Source organism: Vombatus ursinus, unplaced genomic scaffold (assembly GCF_900497805.2).
Source record: "Vombatus ursinus unplaced genomic scaffold, bare-nosed wombat genome assembly UNPS02014801.1, whole genome shotgun sequence".
Taxonomy (NCBI): domain Eukaryota; kingdom Metazoa; phylum Chordata; class Mammalia; order Diprotodontia; family Vombatidae; genus Vombatus; species Vombatus ursinus.
The window spans coordinates 20,854,596-20,873,806 of record NW_020954579.1 but is presented as its reverse complement, the minus strand read 5'-3'; positions in this window follow the sequence as shown (position 1 = coordinate 20,873,806).

Genomic DNA, 19,211 nt, shown 5'->3' with positions numbered 1-19,211 from the left:
ATGCTTCAGAATTTCTTCCCCTAATTCAGGGTTAGTTTTTTTTTTTCTCCCCTGCTATTAGTTCTTTCAGTATATATTCACTTAGCTAAATATCACTGAGGTTAAATAACATCAAATGATATAAAATTACAAGTTGTTGCCCACATCACAAAAGGAAGAAAGAGTTTTTAATAGTAGCTGATATTTATATTGCATATTAGGTTTTACAGTGCACTTTACAATTATTGCCTCACTTGAATCTCACAACAACCCTGTTAGATAACATGGAGTTTTTGGTCCATTTTACAGAAGAAGAAACTTGGGTTCGTAGTGCTTAAGTGACTTGTCAGTGGTCATACAACTGCAACAGAGGTGGGATTTGAATCCAGTGCTTTGAAGCCCTTTATTTCTTGTTTTTGACTTTCTCTTCAGAAACACCATTTTAGGAAGGACCCACAGTCATGTTTCTCCTCACTCATGCTTGAACTCTCTATAGACTGCTACTCCCTGTCTTCATTGTCTGGGTTCAGTTACCTCTTTCTAATTCCTCTTAGAATGTCTTCTTCCATTAGAATATAAACTCCTTGAAGGTAAGTTGATTGTTTTTATTTGTGTTCCCAGCACTTAGTGCCTACCACAGAGTAAGTGCTTAATAAATGTGCTCTCTCTCTCTCTCTCTCTGTCCCCCGTCTCTGTTTGTCTCTGTCTCTGTCTCTCTCTGTCTCTCTGTCTCTCTGTCTCTCATTAACTCACATGAATGTAATCATCTCTTTTGTGATGATCTTATATCTACCTTTCCTACCCCAATCTCCCTGATGACCTCCAACCTCACATCTCCAACTGCCTTTGAGACATTTCAAACTGGATGTTCATCAGGCTTCTTAAACTCAATATATCCAAAACAGAACTTTCTTTTTCCCAAACCCTTCCCTCCTCCTTCCTTCCTTATTACTATAGAGGGCAACACCATCCTTCCAGTCCCTCAGGCTTACAACCTAGAGTCATACTGAATTCCTCACTGTCTCTCACGATGCCCCCATATTCAAGGTGTTTTCAAAGCATGCCAATATTACCTATGCAATGTTTTTCAAATATGCCCCCTTCTCTCCTCTGACACTGTCACTACCCTGGTGCAGACCCTCATCTTCTCATGCTTGGATTATTTCCAGTGGCAGGTCTATCTGCTTCAAGTCTTTCCCCACTCCAATCCATTCCCCATTCAGCCACTAATATGATTTTGCTAAAGTGCAGGCTGATCATATCAACCCTCTACTCAATAAACTCAAGCGCCTTCCTATTGCATTCAGGAGCAAATACAAAATGCTCTGTTTGGCATTCAAAATCCTTTATGACCTGCCTTTACAGTCTTCTTATACCTTACTCCCCAACATGTACTCTTCCAGCCAGTGACACTGGCCTCTTAACTATTCCATGAATAAGATACTTCATCTTTTGGCTCCAAGAATTTTCTCTAGCTATTCCCCATACCTGGAATGCTCTTCCTCCTTTGCTTTCACTACTGAACTCTCTGGCTTCCTGTAAGTCTCAACTAAGATCTATCTTCTACAGAAAACCATTCCCAACCCCTTTTAATTCTGTCTTCTCTCTTTAATTATTTCCTATTTATCTTGTGTACAGCTTGTTTTGGTTATATGTGTTTGCATGTTGTTTCTCCCAAAAGGAAGTTCCTTTAGGGCAAGGACTGGTTTTTTTTTTTTTGCCTCTTTTTGTATTTTCAGCACTTAGCACAGTGCCTAGCACATAGTACATTTTGAATAAATGACTATTGATTGATTACTGATTGAATGAATTGTTGACAGTCTTTTCTTTCTGTCTCTCTCTTACTTCTCTCTATTCATTAACTACTTTTTCTTTTCTACCCCAACCTTTTATTTCTTAACTCCTGTCCAAAACTTCTCTGAGTTCAGTTAGGTGAGAGATCAAACTTTTAGCCTTCAAGCTGAGATTGTCCAAAGATTATTGGAAGACTTGGGTACTTTTAAGATCCCTTTTCCTTTCCCTCTAAGTAGTGATGTACTGTTAAATGTTTTAAAATCAGTTCTTTGAAAGAAAAAAAATACTTTTGATATACTTTTAAGTTTAATCCATATTATTAACATTTGCTACATCTCTTTCTTAAATCTAGACAATACACAAAACAATCAATCAAGCCATGATTTATAGCATTTGCTGATTGTTGAGGTTTAAGTGTTCACATTGAAATTTAAGAATCTGCTCTTCTGAACTCACAGAGCTGACTCAAACACAACCTTGCCTCTAGTTGTGATGGTATAACACCAAGTCCTCACTTATGGCTGAGTTATACATGCTGACTAGTGGGATGATGGAAACCCTAATTAGACCTAGAATTTTTATTGCATGAAATCAAACCTCATTACTTAATATGGTGAAAACAATATCCTCCCTTAAGAACAAACCACCCCCCTGAGTATTCCAATTTCCAATAATCTTCTTTCATACCAGACTCATGACCAGATTCCCTCTCTGCCCAGCCAGAAGTCATGTGTAATCGTGTAAGATGATCATCTGACAAGTCTCTGTCGATCAATTATCACTACCCCCAAGGGAACACTGACTTGCTCCAGTCTCAACTGTGGGGAACACTGGAACCAATACCAGGCTTGACCTAGGCAAAGGCTGATGGCTAAGGCTTCTGTTGTTGTTGTTATTGTTATTTAATATAATTCTAGCTATAAAACTAGGTTGTTCGCCCCACAATTCAAATGGTACATAAATTACCAAAGAAGTTGTTGATAATATTTTTTCGTTAGTGGTCTCTCATGTCAGATTCTATGTTTACACAGTTTTAAAATATACAAATCTTACTTAATACATCATACCACACGAATGTTAGTATTATTATTGGAAAATAAATCACTCAAAATAACTCAATCACAAATTGGAGTCAAAACAAAATGGAGGTAATTATGCTAAGTTGACACATACGCCTACTTTTTTATTAAGGTATTAAAATGTATTCTTACTACAGAAGGCATCTGCACAAGGAAAGTACTCCTGTATCTACCGATGATGATACCTCTCCCAGATTTTAGATCTTTCTGAAAGAATTTCTGAATTTCCTCACTAATTCTAACTAAGGCTATACGTGACTCTGGGACCTTGAATGTCCACACTAACCATTGGATATGCTAATGAGAACAAAGAAAAATAAAACAGGTGGAAGAAAAGTCTTTGAAAATATCAGTATCAGCATTAACACAGACCTCAAACTCTTTCTCATTATACTGGACCTTTCAAAGTACTATTCATGTAATTGCAAAAGCAGGAAATAAATGGCTCTTTCACTAAATGATTTACTTTTTATTATCCATAGTTTGTTTTTCCCTCTTTGAATAGGAGCAGAGTTTGATTTTCTTCCTTTACACACTCATTCTACTAATAGAAGACTACTTAGCTTCAGCCACCACTGGGAGTTATTTTTCCATCATCACACTTTTTACTGGAACAGATTTTCCCATTCATCAGAAAACTTTGTGAGAAATCTAAAATCTTCCTCCCCATAATTATTGTTCAGATGCCTATTATAGTTTAATAATTTCATATTATAGAGAAAGGTACCTTTTGTTGAGCAGTAGGTAGTGGATAGATGTCAGGACTTGGAGTCAGGAAGATTTGGTTTTGATCCTTCTCTGATACTTGCTAGAGATGTGATATTTTAAGCAGTAAATGGGTACAATAATACCAAAATCACTTGTCTTATAAGGTTTTTGTGAGAATCAAGTGAGATAATGTATGTAAAGTGTGCTGCAAACCTTAAAGCTCTATACAGATTTCAATTATCACTTCTCTAATCACATTCCTATTCTTTGTTTTGTTTTGGTAAGGTTCAAACAGATATAATATAAGAAAAATTCTGTCTGCTATTTTTATGTTTAGTATTCTGAAGACTATGATATGAAGACTATGAAGATATGATAACTGAGTAAAATAGCTTTGTATAATTGAATATCAGAATATAAGCTTATCTTCTATATATTCAAAGAAACTAGCTTCAGAAGAGTACTAGTATAGACAGTAAAGTAGGAATGACAAAATTTCTACCTCCTTTTTAGGGGGATTTTTCTTCCTTTAATTTTCTTGTTTCTTAAATCTTTTATAATATATTTGATTGAATTGATTATGTACTTTGTTCTTTGTTTTCCTTTGACACCTTGCATAATCTTAAACTTTTGACTTTCACTTGTTAATTATGAGTATCAAGAATTTTTGGTATACTTTTGTTTTCCAAATCCCATGTCATCTGTTTTATATATGTTGCTTTTAACTCGGTGATATTGTGATCAAGTTTTCTACAGTATGTACCTGCCAGATATCAGTGTCATTTTCCAAAGTTTTTTCCACAAATCTAAAATAGTTTTCTCAAATCATTTTGGCATAGGAATATTTGATGATTCTTCTTAAAAGTATTCTTAGGTAACCCCACCTTTCTTCATATGGTCTTTACTAAGGCAATGGCTGCAAAACACATTGGTGGGTGTAGGTCTTGAAACATCTTCATATTGTCCAACATTGCAAGAAAATATCTTCCTTCGTGATGCTCATAGCAGATAACATCTGACTGAACCCTTGAAATTTGTAGCTTTCTCTTTTTTCTTAAAAAAAAAAGGTTGGGAGGGACTTTGAGCAAACCTATGGTTAAGGAGAATCTCAGTGCAAGCATTTGGTGCCTATGGCTGAAAGTCATACAAATACCTTTTCTCTCTTTTATATTTTCCCTTATCCAAATTGAAATGCTTACTAAAACACATACTATGTCTCCTTAATTTCCCTCAGACTTACTTCTCCCACAATACAAAGCACTCAGCAGCAAGATTGTTAATGTAAAAGATCAACAATGGGGAGAGGAAAAGGTACATAAAGAAACTGAACTTTATCCAGTTTTACCTTTCCTAAATTAGTCTCTGAGTACCAGTTGTCACATTGAAGGTACAAAATACTACATAATACTATATAAATATTTTTTGTTGTTCAATCTTGTCTAACTTTTTATGACCACATGGAACATTGCAAGCCAGGCTCATCTATCCTCCATCTCTCAAAGTTTGTCCAAGTTTGTATTCATTGTTTCCATGACACTTTCTATCCGTCTCATCTTCTGCCTTCCCTTTTTTCTTTTGCCTCAATCTTTCCTGACACTGGGATCATTTCCAATGAGTCCCATCTTCTCATTATGTGGCCAAAGTATTTAAACTCCAGCTAAAATATTTGACATTCCAGTCAGTTGCCTGAATTAGTTTCTTTAAGTATTGACTGATTTGGTATCCTTGCTGACTAAGGGACCCTCAAAAGTCTTCTCCAGCAACATAATTTTAAAGCATTGATTCTGCAGTGTTCAACTTTTCTTACAGTACAACTCTCATAGTCATACATTGCTCCTCAAAAAACCATAGCTTTGACTATACAGACCTTTGTTAGCAAGACTATGTCTCTTCTTTTTAGTATGCTGTCCAGATTTGCCATAGCTTTACTTCCAAGGAGCAAGTGTCTTTTAATTTCATGACTGCAATCACTATCTGCAGATATCTTTGAACCCAAGAATATAAAATCTGACACTTCTTCCATTTCTGCTCCCTCTATTTTTCAAGAAGTGATTGAATCAGTTGCCAAGATCCTAAGGATTTTTTGTTTGTTTTGTTTTTTGATGTTAAACTTTAAGCTAGCCATTATACTCTCCTTTTTCATCCTCATCAAGAGGGTTCTTAATTCTTCTCTACTTTTTGCCATCAGAATGGTATCATCTGTCTATCTGAAAGTGTTGATATTTCTCCCAGCAACCTTAATGATGGCTTTTGATTCATCCATCCTGGTATTTTGTATAATGTACTCTGCATAGTAGTTTAAATAAATAAGGTAACAATATACAGCCTGATCATATTCCTTTCACTATCTTAAGCCAATTGGTTGTTCCATGTTCAGTTCTAACTGTTGCTTCTTGACTGCCTCAGGAGACAATTAATATGACAAGTAGTATAATACTCCCATCTCTTTGAAGACTGGCCACATTTTGTTGTAAAACCAACTGTCAAAGACTGTAGTATAATCAATGAAGCAGAACTAGACATTTTTTCTGGAGCTCCCTTGCTTTCTCCAGTGACTGTTGGCAATTTGGTCTCCAGTTCCTTTGCCTCTTCAGAAACCAGTCTGCCCTTCTGGTAATTCTTGGTTCACATATTGCTGAAGTCTACCTTGCAGAATCTTAAGCATAACTTTGCTGGCACGTGAAATGAGCACAATTGTTTGGTAGTTTGAACATTCCTTGGCATTACCCTTCTTTCAGATTGGGTCATAAATTGATCTTTTCCAATCCATTGACCACACTGAGTTTTCCAAATTTGTTGGCATGTTGAGTGCAGCATTTTATCAGCATCATCTTTTTTTAGGATTTTATATAGTTCAGCTGGAATTTCATCACCTCCACTACTTTTATTGTCGGCAATGCTTCCTAAGGCCTACTTGACTTCATGCTTCAGGATGTCTTTAGATCATTAACCATACCACCATGGTTATCAGTGATGTTAAGATTGTTCTTAAATAGTTTTTTCATGTATTCTTGCCACCTTCTCTTAACCTTTTCTGCTTCTGTCAAGTCCCTACCATTTTTGTGTTTTATTATACCCATTTTTGCATGAAATATTCCCTTGATATTTCTGATTTTCTTGAAGAGATCTCTTGTCTTTCCCATATCTATATCTATATATCTATATATATATATACGTTATATATACATACATATATTTTTGCATTGCTCATTTGATAAAACCTTATCTCTCCTTGTTATTCTCTGTAACATTGTATTCAGTTGGGTATATCTTTCTGTTTCTCCTTCCCCTTTTGTTTTCCTTCTTTCCTCAGCTGTTTGTAAAGCCTCATCAAACAGCAATGTTGCTTTCTTGCTTTTCTTTTTCTTTGGAATGTTTTTGTTGTTGTTGTTGCTGTTGCCTCCTATACAATATTGTGAACCTCTGTCTATAGTTCTTTAGGCAGTCTATCGACCAGATCTAATCCCTTAAATCTATCTATCACCTCCATTTCATATTTATAAGGGATGTTATTTTGGTCACATACATACATATGTACATATACATACATGCACACACATACATATTTGTGTGTGTGTGTGTGTATATATATATATATACACACATATATAATATATATATACATATATATATATATATATATATATACAGTGTGATGATTTCTCCTACTTTCTCCAATTAAAGTCTGAAATTTTCAATAAGTAGCTCATGATCAAAACCATAGTCAACTCCAGGTCTTATTTTAACTGACTGTATAGAACTTCTCCATCTTTGGCTGCAATATATAATCAGTTTGATTTCTATATTGACCATCTGATGATGTCCATCTGCAAAGTCACTTTTTGTGTTGTTGAAAGAGTGTTTGCTATCATCAATGAGTTATATTGACAAAACTCTACTGGTGTCTGCCCTGTCTCATTTTGTACTTCAAGGCCTAACTTGCCTGTTATTCCAAAATATAAACGCTGAGTATTTTTATTCTACATAAAGGCATGGATAAGAATATTCAGAAAGCATTTAAATCTTCTGAGCTACACTGTTTTTTTTTTAGCTTTGTTTTTTTTTTAAAGAACTATATATTTATTTTTTTGTTTTCAACATTTACTTCCACAAGATTTTGAGTTCCAAATTTTCACCCCATCTCACCCCTCCCCTCACCCCAAGATGGCATGCATTCTAAATACCCCTTCCCCTAGTCTGCCTTCCCTTCTATCTCTTCCCCCTCTTCTCTTATTCCCTTCCCCTTCAATTTTCCTGTAGGGCAGGATGGATTTCTGTACCCCATTTCCTGTATTTCTTATTTCCCAGTTGCATGTGAAAACATTTTTTTTAAAACATGTGTTTTTAAAACTTTGGGTTCCAAATTTTCTCACTTCCTCCCTCCCCACCCACCCTCACTGATAAGCAAGCAACGCAATATAGGCTATATATGTGCAGTTATGCAAAACACTTCCATAGTAGACATGCTGTGAAAAACTAACTCTACTTCCCTTAACCCTATCTCACCCACCCATTTATCCTATTCTTTCTTTTGACCCTGTTCCTCCTCAGAAGTATTTGCTTCCGATTACTCCCTTTCCCAATCTGTACTCCTCTCTATCATTCCCCTACTCTCTTGTCCCCTTCCCTCCCCCATTCTCCTGTAGGGTAAGACAGATTTCTATACCCAATTGAGTGTATGTTATTCCCTCCTTAAGTCAAATCCTATGAGAATAAGACTCATTATTCTCACCTCTCACCTTCTCACCTTCCCCTGTTACCCCTGCACTGTAAGAGCCTTTTCCTTTCCATTTTTTTTTTGAGAGGGATAATTTACCCCATTCTACCTTTCCCTTTCTCCTTCTCCTAGTATATTCCTCTCTCACCCCTTAACTTTATTCTCCAGATATGACCCCTTCATTTTCAACTCACCCTGTGCCCTCTACCTATCTATCTATATCTATATATATGTACATATAATTTTTTCCCCTCCAACTACCCTAATACTGACAAAGGTCTCATGTTACAAATATCATCTTTCCATGCAGGAATGTAAACAGTTCAACCTTAATAAGTTTTTATGATTTTCTCTTTCCTGTTTACCTCTTCATGTTTCACTTGAGTCTTCTATTTGAAAATCAAATTTTCTATTCAGCTCTGATCTTTTCATCAAGAATGCTTGAAAGTCCTCTATTCCACTGAATGACCATTTTTTCCCCTGCAGGATTGTACTCAGTTTTGCTGGGTAGGTGATTCTTGGTTGTAATCCTATCTCCTTTGCCCTCCAGAATATGATACTCCATGTACTGTGGTCCCTTAATGTAGAAGCAGCTCTGATTGTGTTTCCACAATACTTGAATTGTTTCTTTCTGTCTGCTTGTAATGTTTTCTCCTTGACCTGGGAACTCTGGAATTTGGCTAAAATATTCCTAGGAGTTTTCCTTTGGGGATCTCTTTCAGGAGGTGATCGGTGGATTCTTTCAATTTCTATTTTGCCCTCTGGTTCTAAAATATCAGGGCAGTTTTCCTGGATAATTTCTTGCAAGATGATGTCTAGGCTCTTTTTTTGATCATGGCTTTCAGATAGTCCAATAATTTTTAAATTCTCTCTCCTGGATCTATTTTCCAGGTCATTTGTTTTTCCAATGAGATATTTCACATTGTTTTCTAATTTTTCATTCTTTTGGATTTGTTTTACAGTGTCTTGATTTCTCATAAAGTCACTAGCTTCCAATTGCTCTATTCTAAATTTTAAGGAAGTATTTTCTTCAGTAAGCTTTTGGACTTCCTTTTCCATTTGGCCAATTTTGCTTCTTAGGGCATTCTTCTCCTCATTAGCTTTTTGGACCTCTTTTGTCACTTGGGTTAGGCTATTTTTTAAGGTGTTATTTTCTTCAGTATTTTTTTGGGTCTCCTTTAGCATGCTGTTGACCTGTTTTTCATGATTTTCTTGCATCACTCTCAGTTTTTCCTTTACTTCTCTTACTTGCTTCTCAAAATCCCTTTTGAGCTCTTTCAAGGCCTGGGACTGATTCATATTTTTCTTGGAGCATTTGCATGTAGGAGCTTTGGTTTTATTGTCTTCTTCTGGTTGTATGTTTTGGTCTTCTTTGTCACCAAAGTAAGATAATATAGTCTGACTCTTTTTGCGCTGCTTATTCATGATCCTGGCCAATTACTTGAGTTTTAAACTCTTTGTTAAGGTAAAAGTCTGCTTCCAATGTGAAGAGTGTATTGTCCCAAGCTTTGGGGGTTTGTACAGCTGTTTTCAGAGGTACTTCTAGGCACCTAAAAATTTTCATTTCTTACAAGGTGGTATGGTGAGGGGCAAGGTGTTTCCTCTCCACTGCCACAACAAGCTCCACCAAGCCAGCTCTCTTCCTTGCCCCAGGACCGCCCCTCAGAATTGTGACTCAGATCCAAGCACCGGTAAAGCAAGAGATTCCTGCCTCAGCACTGGCAAAGAGATCCCTGTGATCCCCCTCTGATCAGCCACTCAATTCCCCCTCAGTCTGTGGCCCAGAAGCTCAGGAAAAAGCCATGGCCCTGGGCCGTGCTTGAGACTTGCAGCTGGGACCTAGCTCCTTTTTCACACCAGTCACACACTTTTCCCACTGACCTTCTAATTGTCTAAATTGTCTAAGTTCAGGGGTTGAGAAGTCTGGAAACTGCCACAGCTGCCCGCGATTCAGTCCTCTGAGGCCTGCTCCAGCATCACTGCTGCCTGCGCACACACACCAAACTGGGCTCCTCTCCCCACCCAGCATGATATACCTTTCTGATCAGCCATCCAGGCTGTCTTTGCCTGGGAATTTGTTTCACTCTGTCTTTTTGTGGGTTCTGCTGCTTTAGAATTTGTTTAGAGCCATTTTTTTAAGCATTTGGAGGGCTTTGGGAGAGAGCTCAAGACAGTCACTGATTTCCCTCTGCCATCTTGGCTCCGCCCTCTGAGCTACATTGTTGGACCCATGTCTGCTACTCCACAATGGATGCATAGAGATATTAAAGTAAATAGGAAGCTACAACTAGCATCTTATCTTGGAAGTTTGGTATTATTATTATTTAATTTTCTGTATAAACATGTAGTTGAATACATTTATTTCATTTCTTAGACTAAGTTCATCTTATATCCTTTCATCTATAATCAGATGAGAATGTCCTCAGGGCAATTCCAAGTTAAGTTACCTACTTCCTTTCATCTCTGGCTATAAGAGGCACAACCACCTTGGGAATACTCAGATCACTCCTTGTTTCTGCTGAAGTCATTTGTTCTCTGTTCTTGAAGAGGACCATGACATCAGGGCGGTGATGCCATAACATGACAGTGAATTGGATTTAAATGAGGGAAGACTGTGCAAAGTCACCAGCCTCACTTTATCCTCCAGAGTCATCTGGGTCCAGTGGCCACATATAGATTGGGATGACAGCAGATGATCCTGGATATAGTGGGAGACCTTGGCCTTTTTAAGCTAAGGTCTTTAACTGGTCTCAGTTTGACTGAGGCAACACCCATTCAGTGTTTCTACTAAAAGAAGACTGAACCTCTCTTTTCCTTCTTTAAACATATGGAGAAGTAAAGGCGTAGAAAATAACAGATATGAGACTCTGGAATAATGTTAGTTTGCTGAACTTCATTTGTTCCTTTTTCATTCTTTCTTATAAGGGATGACTGCCTCTCTGGGAGGACAAGAGAAGAAGAATGTATTGGGAAGTGTAGGCGATATAAAAGCAAAAGATATCAATAAAAAACTTATTTTAAAAATTAAAGAAAATAAAAGACACATGAATTGCAGGGCTGAGAAATTATATAATCAAATGATTCCCTAACCAGCCTCTCCCCATCCCAATTCTGAAGATAGGCTAGTTAGGGAATCATTTGATTATGGGCACAACTTGGTTTGGGGGAAAAAAAAAAAGAGGCTCCTGGCCAGGGAGGCCTGAAGGACAGTTCTGTAATTTTAAATTTTGTTCCTCGGTTGCTAAAAAAAAAAAAAAAAAAAAGTATACGAGGACCAAATATTTATTTCATTTAAAAGGCAACAGATAGTACTTCAAATTTCTGTGACTTTTCTATATTGGAAAAAACCCTAAAAAATATAATTCAGTGCTTCAGAGATCAGAGGTAAAATTATTTTAGAAATTACAATTAAATTGACACAGGTATTCTATTTGTAAAATTATCTTGGAAATGTTAAATGTTTTCATGCTAAGACACTTACTCCCTCTAATTTTCTCTGAAGATCATATTGCATCTGCTCTTTGCAATGGCTTTTTGCCAAAAGCAATAAACTCTGACCTGAACAATCAGTTTTATCCATAGTTCCTCGAGATGGACAGTCAGCCTAGGTTTTCTTTTTAGTCTCACTTAACAGAAAAGAAAATTGAAGTAAAGGAATACTTGAATGACTTATTGAAGCTCACACCAGTCACTGGTAATGATGCCCATGGAATGCCAAAATTCCTATGTTTAAAAACAACTAGATCGCATTCATTGTAATATTTCAAGCATTTATTTGTTTAACTGGGCAATAAGCAGGTCTTCTATAGAATATATACTATGGTCCGTTAGTTAAATGCTTGGTAATTAATGAATTAGCTTTCTGTTTATATGTATGCATATTTAGAAAGCTAATTGTTTATTTAGGAATGAAACACTGTCATGAGTATAAACCTTTAGTAACCAATAGTACGTGCAATTATGTTTATTCAATAACTTGTACAAATGTGTTTGGATTTTGCACAATGAGAGCTGTATTTTCAATTATATATCTGGACATTTCTAAATAAGGTTGAAGACAAATAATTCAAACATTTAAATTGTCCTTTCCAACTGTGGACATCAGTCAATTGTTTGGAGCTTGATTTCTGCATGCCCAATAGTGACAGTATTGCTGTTATTTTCTCCAATAGATATTTTCTTTGACAAGGTAAAATTCAATTTCACCTAAACAAAATTAAAATAAATCTGAAACTTTAGCTAAGACCAACATCAAGAATTTGGTCAACTCAAGTACATAAATGGATCAAACTGAGTTTTAAAATAATATAATTTTAGTTTCCACAAAATCAAACGAGTAAAAAATACAAATCATGACAAACAAGAGATAAGGGAGATTACTTTGACTTCATTTCTAGTTGGACTGAAGTAAAGGAATTCCTGGAAATTTCCCCTGGGAACCTAGTCTCATGATACTTCTAACATGATTTCCAGACCAAAGAGATACTGATGAAGATCCCAACTTCGAATGCTTATGCAAATCAAACTTATGAATCTTTGGAGAGTCATCCTTCACTAAGTCTGACTTCCAGCAGGGAATAAGCAGTAAGAACAGATGGACTATTAAATGAAAAGTTCTCCATGCAAATCATATTAGGAATATAATCCAGAGGCATGAAGGAGCATTGTTTTTACTCTAGTGTAGGAGTTCATGATCAATTGCTGCCACCACTACCCCTCTCGCTCCCCGCCTCCAACCTACTTAATGAAATTACAGGATGTAAAGGGCAAGTAACAGAGAATATGAGGTATTAGAATCTTGCCCCTCTTAGATTTTGCTTGTTTCATTCACAACTGTAAAAGGCTTAAAATAGAAAGGTAACCAATATACTGAATGATTCATTTGTAAATTATAATGCACTTGAATCCTTGCGTGATCTTTGTTCAATCATTTCAGTTGTGTCTGACTCTTTGTGGACCCATTTGGGATTTTCTTGGTAAAGATACTAGAGTAGTTTGCTATTTCTTTCTCTAGCTCCGTTTATAGAAGGGGAAACTGAGGCAAATAGGGTTAAGTGACTCACCCAGGTCACACAGATAGTATCCACCCAGTTGCTCTGTTGTGACTTATTCTCCCCTAAATTGTTCACCTGTTCCCAAGCATAAATGGGCCACTATAAAGGAAATTTAAAGAAGTATGCACATGTCTTTACTCCTTTTGGAGGTGTGAAGAAACTTTTTAACCAACTTGAAGAAATTATAGCGCAGCTAGACACTGACTAGCGAAAGCATTATCAATACCCGTGGTGACTTTAAAAAGCACAAACAAGCTTTGCAAAGGGAATCACCTCTGACAGTTGAAAAAAGAATCAGCTCTATAGCAAGAACTCAATTTTTGAAAATAAATAATACTTCACTGTCTCCTTGAGCCTTTTTTCAGAATGCATCATGGGTATGGGATTTTTCCCCTTTCCCTTCTCTCCCCCAATAGGCAATGTGGAGCAAAGCAATCTTTCCAATAGGAGATACTGAGCCTTGTAGAGAGCAGTCCAGCTACAGAGTCAAAGTGGTCTATGGAGAAGAACAGGCCTAGCTCACAACAGAATATCCAGCACTACAGAGTTGCTGCACACAAGAGGAGCCATGTGAAAATAATGTGAGATGCCATCAAGACTCTGTGGTACAAATTCCTTCTATCAATGCCTCTCTTCTAGTATATTGTATGTTTTTGTCTATTTTTTCAACTTTTGCTGTATTTTTTTGGATAAATATATATCCCGGGTTTGTGGGGGGAAGATGTTGTAGTTTATAGTCTATGTGATTTTATTAAATACTTTTGCTTTGAATTAACTGTATAAATTGGCTGACTACTGAAGACAAATGCAACAGTGTTGGGGGAAGGGGCATGAACTATAGTTTTAGGAGTGTGCCCCCAGAGAGTTCTTTGAAGCTGGGTTAGCAGTCTGCTGCGAGGCCCAGTGTGGGAGAATATACTAGATGGGAAGTCTGAAGGGATATGTTGTTGTTCACTTGTTTCAGCCCTGTCTGACTCTTTGTGACCCAACTGTTTTCTTGGCAAAGATACTAGAGAGTTGGACATTTCGTTCTTCAGCTCAATTTATAGATGAGGAAACTGATTCAAATAGGGTTAAGTGACCTGCCTAGGGTCACACAGCTAATAAGTACCTGATTTAAACTTAAGAAGCCAGATTTACTCTCAGGAACATGAGTCTTTCTGATTCCAGGCCCAGCTATCTATCTACCATGCCACCTAGTTGCCCTTGAAGGGATATGACACAACTTTAAAATCAATAACTTCTGATTTTTTTTCTATAAACTAACTGATTTCAAAAAGGAAACAAGATTGAGAATGTTTTCTAGTTCTGCATATGAACTGACTTACTGCTCTTATTTGGGATCCAGAAAAGTAAGACTGGCTCAATCACAGCATTCAGCCAGTGGTATAGATTGAAAAGAGAACCTGAAAAAATCAATGACAGATTCATAGAATATTGTTCTGGTTACTACAATCCTGTAGTAACTGAGAGAGTCAGAGAAAAGTAGAGTTCACCACAATTTAGGAGAGAAGATCCCTAATAAGAATAGGAAGAAAGACTACATCTGTAAACTTCCTGGGAAGGCCAAGAAGGTAGACAGAAGTCTACTCTGCTCTCCATTGACAAATTTATGTATTATCACTTAGAGGTATAAAAAGATCACAACAAAATCTTAAGGAGACAATTCTCTTATCTCCAAAGCACTATTCTCAACACACACCAAATCTAAAATATCAAATGAAGTTTACTCACCCTGTTAGGACAGCTCACCCCTCACCTAAATTTTGTCCTTCAAATGAAAATGAAAGAATAAATCACAAGCTCAAAACTGCCCACATGACCTAGTTGAAATCATATAGAGAGTCTCTCAGCAATCTCAAGGGAGTTTTGGTTAGGCCAGAGGCAAGGGACTCTGATACAGTAGATAAACTATTCACCCATCTGTGGCTGTCAGTTGACTAGCTGTCTCTATTTTGACCTCGGCATCAGAAAACCATTATTCTTCTCTGTTGAGTTTTACAAGTATGCCATTTATCAAAAGACACCTATTTGTTCTATATTTTGAGTGAAGAAAAGAAGAATAATTTGCCAGTTCTTTTATAACATAATGCATACATATGGGAATGAATTAGTAAAGGCAAGACTGAAATGATTAGAAGTGAAATTTTCTTCTCTCCAGTTTTTCTTTTCTTTTCTTGTGTTTTTGTTCTCCTCTTTGAAAAAACATTTTAAGATTGTCACTGGATATAGATGATGAAGCTGAACATTTTCTTTCTTTTTCTCCTATTTCTTTTCCTCATCTGGCTCCTTGTCGTGGACTTTGTGCTTTACCTAATGAGAGAGGCAAAATGAAAATGAATAGACACTGTCCCCCACCTAAACACACACACACACACACACACACACTTCCCTTCATCAGTGTGATTATATGGTCATTGAGATCAGCTAAGGAATAAAAAAGGAAGGATTCTTTCTAAGGTTTTTCTTCTGAAGTTACTTTCATTAAGTGTAGCTAATTTGTCCACAGAGGTATGAAACTCTAAACCCATTCCATGAACATTTAGTTAGAAGCAGACCTTGGCCAAGAATGATTCAAGCAAACTTCCCACTCTCTACTCCCTTCCCTCACCCATTTAAGATCCTTTTCCCTCTATCCATTGTATGACTTCCAAGACTTCTGATGGAAACACCCCGTGGCTTTTTTTCCACTACTTGCTAAAACAGGCTTTCAGAGTTGTTTTTCCTCCCCCCTTAAGATGTCGCCCATCATATTAAATTGATTAGGATTTTCTTTTGAAGAGTTACCTGAGGTGAAACCTTATTGGCACATCGACCACTGAAAAATGATGCCAAAGGCAGGAATGGTGCCAGCCAAACTGATGCATGGCAAGCTGTTATAGTAAGGGGCTCAGTTTCCTGCCATGATTTAAGATGTTGCATGCTCAATGCCAATGATAAAGCTTCTGGGCTTTTTAAGCAGTTGAAAATAGGAACTGTGTTTCCTCAGTGGGGAGGAACTTACTCATATTCAATATCACATTTAAAGGCATAACAGTCATAGATTGAATGACCAACTAACAAAAGTTCCTGCAAAGGAGAAGTTTAATGCCTGATTTAACTATGTTCTAGATTTGGGACTGTCTATTGTGCATTATTGGAATCCCTGGGTTGCCAACAGGAGTTACAAAACCATTCATTTAATGGTTTAAATAAAGAAATGATGTTTTACAAACTGGCTTTTCAACATAGTAATGTGGTTCACACAATAGCACTTAAGTAAGGGATAGAGAAAAATCTTTAAATAGCAGTTTCACATTTCTCCCTCAGCAAAAACTGAATTGAATATGACATTGTTTTGGACAATTATAAGGCAAATATGCAAATGTGCATTGACCCAGATGGCAGAAATTTAGGGAACTACATAGAACTTAAATTAAGACATGATAAATTAAGTTAGAGTAGATGAGCCAATGAATTATTTCCTCCCTCTTCTCCCAACCCCTTCATTTGAGAAGAGTATTGAGACAGCAAACACATCTTTGAAGTAAAGCGTCTAGACCTAGGTTTCTGGACCACACATAGGCTCTCACATATGCATTTGTGCATATTTGAGCATCATCCAGGTTTCAGCTATTCTTCTTACACTTCCCAGTATAGAAGATTATACTCATATTTGATCATCAGGAATATATGGACAGGAACTCAAAATATGTGATTAATGCTAGGGATCATGACTCCAATGCTATTAATATGTCAGGAACATAATTCCATTTAGGCTGTGTCTCAGGTTTTCCTTTTTTTATTATTGTGAGTACTTCATGTCACTTTGGAATGACAAGGACACCTACCAGTTAAGAGTATAAATATGTACATTCTACATAGTGAAGTTGTGGTTTTTTAGTCATTCAGATATGTCTGATTCTTCATGACCTCAACAGATAGCACATCAGGCCCTTCAATTCTCTACAATTTTTTAAAGTCTGTTCAAGTTCATATTTATCTAAGGGACTATCTAAGGGAAATCACTTAACCATTATTATTGTAAGGTTTCATCATCTGTAAAATGAACTAGTTGGACTAGATTATAAATGTCCCTTCCAGTTTTAATACTTTTTGAAACAATGAGAAAAATGATTATAGAATCACAATTTGAAAGGCCATCTTCCCCTTCCTTTAGGAAATTATACCTTCACTTATCTTTCTTGGATTATGTTATTCTTAAAGATATCTAGAGTCAGGAAATATACAAACTCATTTGGTATATGTATCTTATAGCTCTTACTGTAAGGAATTATTTTTCTTTCATATAATCTAATTTTTTCCTACTATAAAGTAAATGTGTTTGCTTTTATTGTTAGTAATATTATAATCATCAGTAGATAAGTCAATTGGACACCATTCTCATCAAACAGTGAATATCCCTTCCCTATTCCATAGAACAAACTCCTTTTATTCTGCTTCTATGCTAGCTTAACTCATAATTATTCAACTTCTGGAATTTCATATGTTTCCTGGACTTAGACATATTTGAAACAACACTTTCACCTTTGTTTCCCTTATGTCATTGATGAATAATTTTAAAAAGTTCATAATTGCCAATAATAATAGTTAGTTATTATATAGCACTTTAAGGTTTGTTAAGCACTTTACAATATTATCTCACTTGATCTTCACAACAACCCTGCAATGGAGTTGTTATTATTATTCTATTTTAGAAATGAAGAAAATTAGACAGAGTGAGGTAAGGTGACTTATCCAGGGTCACATAGCTAGCAAATATCTGAGACTAGGTCTTCCTTGCATCATTCTCATTTCTCTTCCCAGTTTTTCCTCACTTCTCTTACTTGCTTCTCAAAATTTTTTTTGAGTGCTTCCATGGCCTGGAACTGATTCATATTTTTCTTGGAGGCTTTGAAAGTAGGAATTTTAACTTTGTTGTCTTCTTCTAGTTGTATGTTTTGATTATCTTTGTCACCAAAGTAAGATTCTATGGTCTGACATTTTTGTACTTTTTGTTCATGTTCCCAGACAATTACTTGAGTTTTAAACTCTTTGTTAAGGTAGGGGTCTGCTTCCAGTGTAGAGAATGTACTGTCCCAAGCTTCGGGGGTTTTGTGCAGTTATTTTCAGAGATACTTCTAGGGACATGTAAATTTTCAGTTCTTTTAAGGTGGTATGATAAGGGGTAAGATGTTTACTCCTTTCCTGGCCTATGCTCTGGTCTATGAGTGACCACAAGCACTCTTTTCTGCCTTGGAATTGTGAGGAGGATTCCCTCTCCACCGCCACTAGAAGCTCCAGCCCTCCAGCACTCCAGCGCTCCTCCTTGCCCCAGGATCACCACCCAGAATTGAGACCTAGATCCAAGCACGGGCAAAACAAGAGAATACTGCATCAGGGCCAGCAAAGAGATCCCTGCAATTCCCCTCTGATCAGTCACTTGATCCTCCCTTCTTCTGTGAGCACCAGAAGAAGCTGCTGCCCCTGGGTTGTGCCAGGACTGGGGCCAGATCAAGCTTTTCTCTCCCTGAGGTCCAACAAAACTTTCTTACTAACCTTCTAAATTGTTTTGGCATTTGTTGGTTGAGAAGTCTGGAAGCTGCCACAGCTGCCCATGATTCAGTTCCCTGAGGACTGTTTCAAGTTTGCTGAGGCCTGGTCTTCACCTGTGTGGCCCATGCTGAATGGTGCTCCCCTCCCAGTCCAACACAACAGACCTTTCCTGCTCACTTACCAGGTTGTTTTGGGCTGGAAATCTGTATCACTCTGTCTTTTTGTGGGTTCTACTACTCTAGAATTTGTTTAGAGTCATTTCTATAGGTATTTGGAGGCGTTTGGGGAAGAGCTCAAGCAAGTTACTGCTTTTACTCTGCCATCTTGGTTCCACCCCCAGACCAG